Source organism: Nematolebias whitei, chromosome 11 (assembly GCF_014905685.2).
Source record: "Nematolebias whitei isolate Nwh7 chromosome 11, NemWhi1, whole genome shotgun sequence".
NCBI classification, from domain to species: Eukaryota; Metazoa; Chordata; class Actinopteri; order Cyprinodontiformes; family Rivulidae; genus Nematolebias; species Nematolebias whitei.
In genome coordinates this window covers 10,523,043-10,530,721 of record NC_056508.1, presented here as the reverse complement: position 1 = coordinate 10,530,721, position 7,679 = coordinate 10,523,043, and the positions used below count along the sequence as shown (strand labels likewise).

The 7,679-nt window shown below is 48.8% G+C and overlaps 1 protein-coding gene across 1 annotated transcript in view; it reads right to left on the bottom strand.

The window, feature by feature from the left end:
- Positions 1-7,679, bottom strand: part of syt6a (synaptotagmin VIa) — a 483,065-nt gene that overhangs the window by 27,494 nt on the left and 447,892 nt on the right. The gene's annotated exons all lie outside the window — the stretch shown is intronic.

The window sequence follows — 7,679 nt, the reverse complement described above, 5'->3', positions numbered from 1 at the left end:
GGGCCTCTGTCAGAAAGACATAAGTAAGTGGTCCTCCAATCTCTTCTGGGTTGAACATGCTTTGAACTCCGTCCCCTCCTCTACCACTGGTCTGTCCCCGTTTTTTGTTGTATCTGATTTTCAACCCCATCTGTTTTCTTTTCAGGAGCGCAAGACTCGAGTTCCCTCTGCCCTTAAGTCAGCCCTTCATTGTAAACCCATCACCCATCTTTCCATGTATCCCGTATCAAGCTCTTTACCCAGTCCCAGTTCCACCCAGCACTTGATTCCCCCCCTCCCGCCTGTCTGATTGATGGGCCCCCGCCTACTCAGTGCAACGCCTCCTCCGGTCCAGGAGATGGGGGCGCGGTCTTCACTACCTAGTAGACTGGGAGGGATACGGCTCGGAGGAGCGTTCTTGGGTTCCTGCCCGCAACATCCTGGACCGCAGCCTCATCCGGGACTTCCACAGACGGCATCCAGACCAAGCAGGTGGCACGTCTGGAGCCGTGCCTTGAGGTGAGGATCTGTCACGATGCACACTTTAATCTTTACTAAAACACTCTTTTTACTGCTTGGGTTCTAGTTTTATCTATGTTCATTTGGTTTCTGTCAGCTCTGCTTCCTATCTGCAGCTTTCTATCTGTCACACCTCCTCTCACTGCAGCTCGTTAGTGTTCATGGGAAACACCTGTGCTCTGGTGCCTAAAAGCTTCTCTCCCTCACAGTCTGGTGCCAGAATATCGAAAGCCTTTGGTGAGTAGTCTTCAATCGTTTCTTTCTTGTATCCTGATCCTGTTCACAGTCTCTTGCCTGCCCCTCGACCTCTGATTTTTGTCTTGCCCTTTTGTACCTTTGCTCATCTGCCTTTTTGCTGCCGTTACCTGCTTGTTTTTGGACTCCGAGTTTTGCCTTGCTCTTTGGTACTGTCGCCTTTATCCGATCCTGTTGCCAACCTTGTTTCTGCCCACGACTCTGCCTCTGGATCGCCCACCCAAGACCACCGACGTACACCACCCCTCGGTGATGTTTCCGCGCTGTTCAGCGCTCTGCCTCCGGCCCATTGAGCCTTACAAGATCCAGCTCCTTGTCTACCAACACCAGCCGAGAGTGGCAGCTATTTATTTTGTATTTTGCTTTGTGTGTTACCTGTTGTTTTGTCTGTACAGCACTTTGGTTGGCCTTGTTGCTGTTTTAAGTGCTTTATAAATAAAGTGGTATGGTGTGGTATGGTTTATTTATTAAAAAAACCTTTTAAAACCGCTCTGGATTCTTGTGGTTCTGATCCAACCTCAATCATTACAATATATTCTGGCCATAATGGATCACCCACAGGGTTCAGAATGGCGAGCTGGTGTCGAGGGAGCCATTGGTAAATTAGAAAATGGTATGAATGAAATTGTCCATCCATCCATCCATCCATCCATCCATTTTCTTCCGCTTATCTGGGGAAGTGTCGCGGGGGTAGCAGCCTAAGTAGGGAGGCCCAGACTTCCCTTTCCACAGCCACGTGGGCCAGCTCTTCCAGGGGAATCCCGAGGCATTCCCAGGCCACCCGAGAAACATAGTCCCTCCAGCGTGTCGTGGGTCTTTCTCTGGGCCTCCTCCGGGTGGGACGTGTCCAGAACACCTCACACTTGGGGTAGGACATCCTCCCTGACCCAGAGAGGGCACTCTACCCTTTTCCGTCTCAAGACCATGGCCTCGGATTTGGAGGAACTGATCTTCATCGGGTCGCATTCGGCTGTGAACCGCTCCAGCGAAAGCTGTAGATCACGATCTGATGAAGCCAATAATACCACATCATCTGCAAAAAGCAGAGGTGCAATCCTAAGGCCACCAAAATGGATCCCCTCAACACCTTGGCTGCACCTAGAAATTCTGTCCATAAAAGTTATGAACAGAATCAGTGACAAAGGGCAACCTTGGTAGAGTCCAACTCTCACCGGGAACAAGCCCGACTTACTTCCAGCAATGCGGACTAGGCTCTTACACCGGTCATACAGGGACCGAACAGCCCGTATCAAAGGGCCCAGTACCCCATACTCCCAGAGTACCTCCCACAGAGTTCCCCGAGGGATGCGGTCGAATGCCTTCTCCAAGTCCACAAAGCACATGTAGACCGGTTGGGCAAACTCCCACGCACCCTCCAGGACCCTGCTGAGAGTGTAGAGCTGGTCCAGTGTTCCACGGCCAGGACGAAAACCGCATTGCTCCTCCTGAATCCAAGGTTCGAATATCCGACGGACCCTCCTCTCCAGAACCCCCGAATAGACCTTACCAGGGAGGCTTAAGAGTGTGATTCCTCTGTATTCTTCCCATGCCCGAGTTTTTGCCTCATCGACCACCTGAGCCGCATATCGCTTGGACTGCCGGTACCCATCAGCTGCTTCCGGGGTCCCACAGGCCAAGAAGGTCCGATAGGACTCCTTCTTCAGCCTGACAGCATCCCTCACCGACAGTGTCCACCATCGGGTTCGAGGGTTGCCGCCGCGACAGGCACCGACAACCTTGCGGCCGCAGCTCCAGTAAGCCGCCTCAACAATAGAGGCACGAAACATGGTCCACTCAGTCTCAATGTCCCCCATCTCCCCTGGAACATGTTTGAAGTTCTCCCAGAGGTGGGAGTTAAAACTCCGTCTCACAAGAGACTCTGCCAGACGTTCCCAGCAAACCCTCACAATACGTTTGGGTCTGCCAGGTCTGACCAGCATCCTCCCCCACCATCGGAGCCAACTCACCACCAGGTAGTGATCAGTGGACAGCTCCGCCCCTCTTTTCACCTGAGTGTCCAAGACATGTGGCTGCAGATCAGATGAGATGATGACAAAGTCGATCATCGAACTGTGGCCTAGGGTGTCCAGGTGCCAAGAGCACATATGGACACCCTTATGCTTGAACAAGTTGTTCGTTATTGACAATCCATGACGAACACAGAAGTCCAACAACAGAACACCACTCGGGTTCAGATCAGGGGGGCCGTTCCTCCCAACCACACCCCTCCAGGTCTCACTGTCATTGCCCACATGAACATTGAAGTCCCCCAGCAGAACAAGGGAGTCCCCAGGAGGTACAGTTTCCAGTACCCCCTCCAAGGACTCCAAAAAGGGTGGATAATCTGAACTGCCGTTTGGTACATAAGCACAAACGACAGTCAGAACCTGTCCCCCTACACGTAGGTGGAGGGAGGCCACCCTCTCATTCACCGGGGTGAACCCCAACACACAGGGACCAAGTTGGGGGGCAATAAGTATGCCCACTCCTGCTCGGCGCCTCTCAACAGGGGCAACTCCAGAGTGGAAGAGTGTCCAGCCCCTCTCAAGGAAACTGGTTCTAGAGCCAGAGCCATGCGTAGAGGTGAGTCTGACTATTTCTAGCCGGAACCTCTCAGCCTCACACACCAGCTCAGGCTCCTTCCCCACCAGTGAGGTGACATTCCACGTCCCAATAGCCATCTTCTGTAGCCGAGGATCAGACCGCCAGGGTCCCCGCCCTCGGCCACCACCCATCCCACATTACACCCGACCCCTTTGGCCCCTCCCACAGGTGGTGAGTCCATGGGAAGGAGGACCCACGTCTCCTCTTCGGGCTGTGCCCGGCCGAGCTCCATGGGTAAATGAATGAAATGTATGAATGAATGAATTAAATTGTAAATATGCTTAAAAACATGTTCCCTCAAGATCCACAACCACAGGGTCCTGTTCCTGCTTCTGGACTCATACCAGCTGGACCACAAGCTACAGTACTGCACGAGCCATGCTTGTCACGGTCTGAGTTATTTAAAGGTGAGCTGGAACAATGTCCACCATTTTTAATTCAGTGCGATATCCATTTTCAGCTACAGCCGTCCTATTTCCCCACTGAACGTTCCAAGGTGGCATACGTGACATCATGATATCATCAGGTTTTAAATTTGAAAAACAGATCAGCAGTGTTGTTCAGAAAAGTTTTTATCAACTCCGCCAAATAGCAAAAGTGAAACCAATCTAGCAAGACCTGACTTGGAGAAATTAATCCATGCTTTTATCACAGCTCATCTTGACTACTGTAATGCGTTGTATGCAGGCATTAGCCAGATGTCTCTTGCTCGTCTGCAGCTTGTGCAGAACTCTGCTGCTCGCCTGTTAACTCAGGCTCGTAGGCGCGAGCATATTACTCCCATCCTGGCGTCCCTTCATTGGCTCCCTGTGCACTACAGAATTAATTTTAAGCTTTTGCAGTTTGTTTTTAAATGTCTGAACAACCTTGCCCACCATATCTGTCTGAGCTGCTTCAGCCTTACTGTCCACCCTGATCCCTACGATCAGCTGATCAGCTGCTGCTTACAGTCCCTAAAACTATGCAGAAGCTCAGAGGTGACAGAGCGTTTGCTGTTGTTGCTCCCTGGTTGTGGAACAATTTACCCTTGAGTGTCAGACAGGCCTCCTCTCTTCCTGTTTTTAAATCTCTTTTAAAGGCACACTTTTATTCTTTGGCTTTTAACACGTGATCTTATCTTTTATTGCTTTTTAATACACCTGCTGTGAAAATGGTATGTGAATGGTTTTTTATGTTTCTTTGTGTATGCTTTGTATGTTTTTATTGTTTTGTTTGTTTTTATTGTTTTATTGTACAGCACTTTGGCTACCCTTGCGGTTTTTAAAATGTGATATATAAATAAAGTTGATTGATTGATTGATTGATATCGCAGTTATCTGGCCAAGCCAAGACCTGGGGGACCTCCGAATGGCAACGCAACTGAAGGTGCTGTTCCTCTTTTGCTGCTTTTTCTAAAGAACCGTGTAGAATTTTTGACCCCGTGCTCCCTGAGAGGGAGGCGGCACGTCAACTTTTTTCTATTAAGCAGGGCAGCCGCAGAGTGACAGAGTACATTATTGACTTCCACACCACCGCCACGGGCAGTCATTGGAACGAGGAGGCTCTATCTGATACTTTTTTCGGGGACTTTCTGATGACATCAAGGACGCCCTGACAACTAAGAGGTACCCCAACATGTTATAGGAACTCGAGGACCTCGCCAACAGGGTGGATCTGAGATTGAGAGAAAGAGAAAGGGAGAAAGACTATATAGGCCACAAAGAACCATGGGTGAGTTCAGGCCTCCTAAAGTTCCATTACCTGTTGGACCTCCTTTTCTGCCACCTCTGGAAGAACCCATGCAGATTGTCCGCAGTTGCCTGACCCCAGAGGAACAAAAACGAAGACGACGTAATCACCTCTGTTTCTACTGTGGCCAAGATTCCCATTTCATCTTGAGATGTCCGTTAAAAGGCCAGGCTCAGCAGGTGCGAGGAGATGCCTGCTGAGCCAGAACCGGAACCATTCAATCTCCTCATCTCTCAATGTTCCTGCCAAGCTCTCTCTAGAGGGTAGGGATCCCATCCAGATCCAGGTTTTCATCGATTCAGGGACTGACTCTGAATTTATCGATCAGCACTTCGCAACTGCCTAAACCTCTGGCTGTTGTCGCTCTCGACGGTTACCCACTTCACTCCTCTTCAATGGTCACCGAACCTGTGTATATGAGTCTGGGGGGTAACCGCAATGAGAAATTTACATTTTTTGTGATTAATTCTTCTCAGACCCCTGTGATTCTGGGGACAACCTGGCTGCGCAAACACAACCCCCAGATCAATTGGAGACGTAAGGAGCTCTTGGGGTGGTCCAAGGAGTGTTTATCGACCTGCTTATTCGAGGCAGTTCTTCCATCAATCCCCGCTAAGCAGATCGAGGAGACCTACCCAGATTTGTCAAAGGTTCCTAAGGTTTACCATGATTTAAAAGAAGTGTTTAATAAAGCCAGAGCAACTTCCTTACCGCCTCACAGACCTTATGACTGTGCCATTGACCTGATTTCTAGTACCACGCCTCCTAAAGGTGCACTATACTCGTTATCTGCTCCCGAACAAATCTCCATGCAAAATTATATTAAAGAGGCTTTACAAGCAGGTCTCATCAGACCATCAGCTTCCCCAGCCGGTGCTAGTTTTTTGTTTGTTAAAAAGAAAGACGGGTCAATCATTATAGGGGTTTAAACAAAGTAACAATAAAAAACAAGTACCCCCTTCCTCTCATGGTCTCAGCTTTTGACCTCATTCAGGGGGCCATCATTTTCTCGAAACTTGATCTCAGAAATGCTTACCATTTGGTTCGAATCAGAGAGGGGGATGAGTGGAAAACGGCGTTTAACACGCAAAATGGACACTATGTGTACCTAGTTATGCCGTTTGTTCTCACTAATGCCCCCGCCGTGTTTCAGGCTTTGGAAAATGATGTACTCAGAGACATGATTAATTAGTTTGTTTTTGTTTATTTGGACGACATTCTCATTTTTTCTAAAGACCCACACACTCACCAGAAACGTGTTTGTGCAGTATTAACCAGGCTCCTTCAGAATAACTGATTTGTAAAAACAGAAACGTGCAAATTTCACCAATCTTCTGCTTCATTTCTAGGTTTTGTCATTGCACCCAATCAGATTCAAATGGATAATAGCAAGGTTTCTGCAGTGTCAGACTGGCCCATACCCAAGGACAAAAAACAACTGCAGAGATATTTGGGGTTCGTCAATTTTTATAGGTGATTTTTTAAGAACTTCAGCAGTATCGCCAGTCCTCTCCATGCACTCACATCATCCACTACAATTTCACATGGACTTATGCCGCTGACTCTGCCTTTCACAAACTCAAAACTTTGTTCTCCTCAGCTCCCATCCTCCATGCCCCTGACCCTGAAAGACCATTTGTTGTAGAGGTAGATGCCTCTGGGGTTGGTGCTGGGGTTATTTTAAGTCAACATGGTGAGGATGGGAAACTTCATCCTTGTGCTTATTTTTCTAAGGGTCTCACTCCTGCCGAACGCAACTATGATGTTGGAGAGTGTGAATTACTGGCTGTGAAGCTCACGTTAGAGGAGTGGAGGCACTGGTTGGAGGGCGCCAAGGTTCCATTTCAGGTTTGGACCGATCATAAAAATCTCGAATATCTTAAATCGGCCAAACGACTAAACCCCAGACAGGCCAAGTGGGCATTATTCTTCGCTCGTTTTGATGTTACCTTGTCTTACAGACCCAGCCACAAAAACCTTAAACCAGATGCTCTGTCTAGAGTGATGGAGGACAATTCCCGCCCAGTAAACCAAGGTGAGGAATATATCCTTCCCAGTTCTGCCTGCCTGGCCATCACCCAGCTAGAAAGAGACCTTCTCCAAGCCAACCATTCGTGCCCTCCACCAGATGCATGCCCCCCCAACCGGCTATTTGTTCCGCCCGATCGGGTCAATGATGTATTAAAAATTTTTCACTCTTCTCACCTGTTTTGCCATCCTGGCACTGCTAAAACGCTTGCCCTAGTTTGAGCCCAGTTTTGGTGGTCTACACTGTATTGAGATGTAAAGACTTATGTACTCTACTGCCATGTTTGTAATCAGACTAAGACCTCACATCGCTCCCCTTCCGGTTTGCTTCACCCTCTTCCCATTCCCTCTCGTCCATGGTCCCATATTAGTTTAGATTTTATCACTGGTCTTCCCCACTCAGCTGGCAATACTGTTATTTTGACTGTCGTTGATCATTTTTCCAAACAGGTTCACTTGGTCCCCCTTCCTAAACTTCCCACATCCAAAGAACTCACCCCTGTCATGGCCCGAGAAGTCTTTCGACTCCACAAATTGCCCACCAATATAGTTTCTGACAGAGGCCC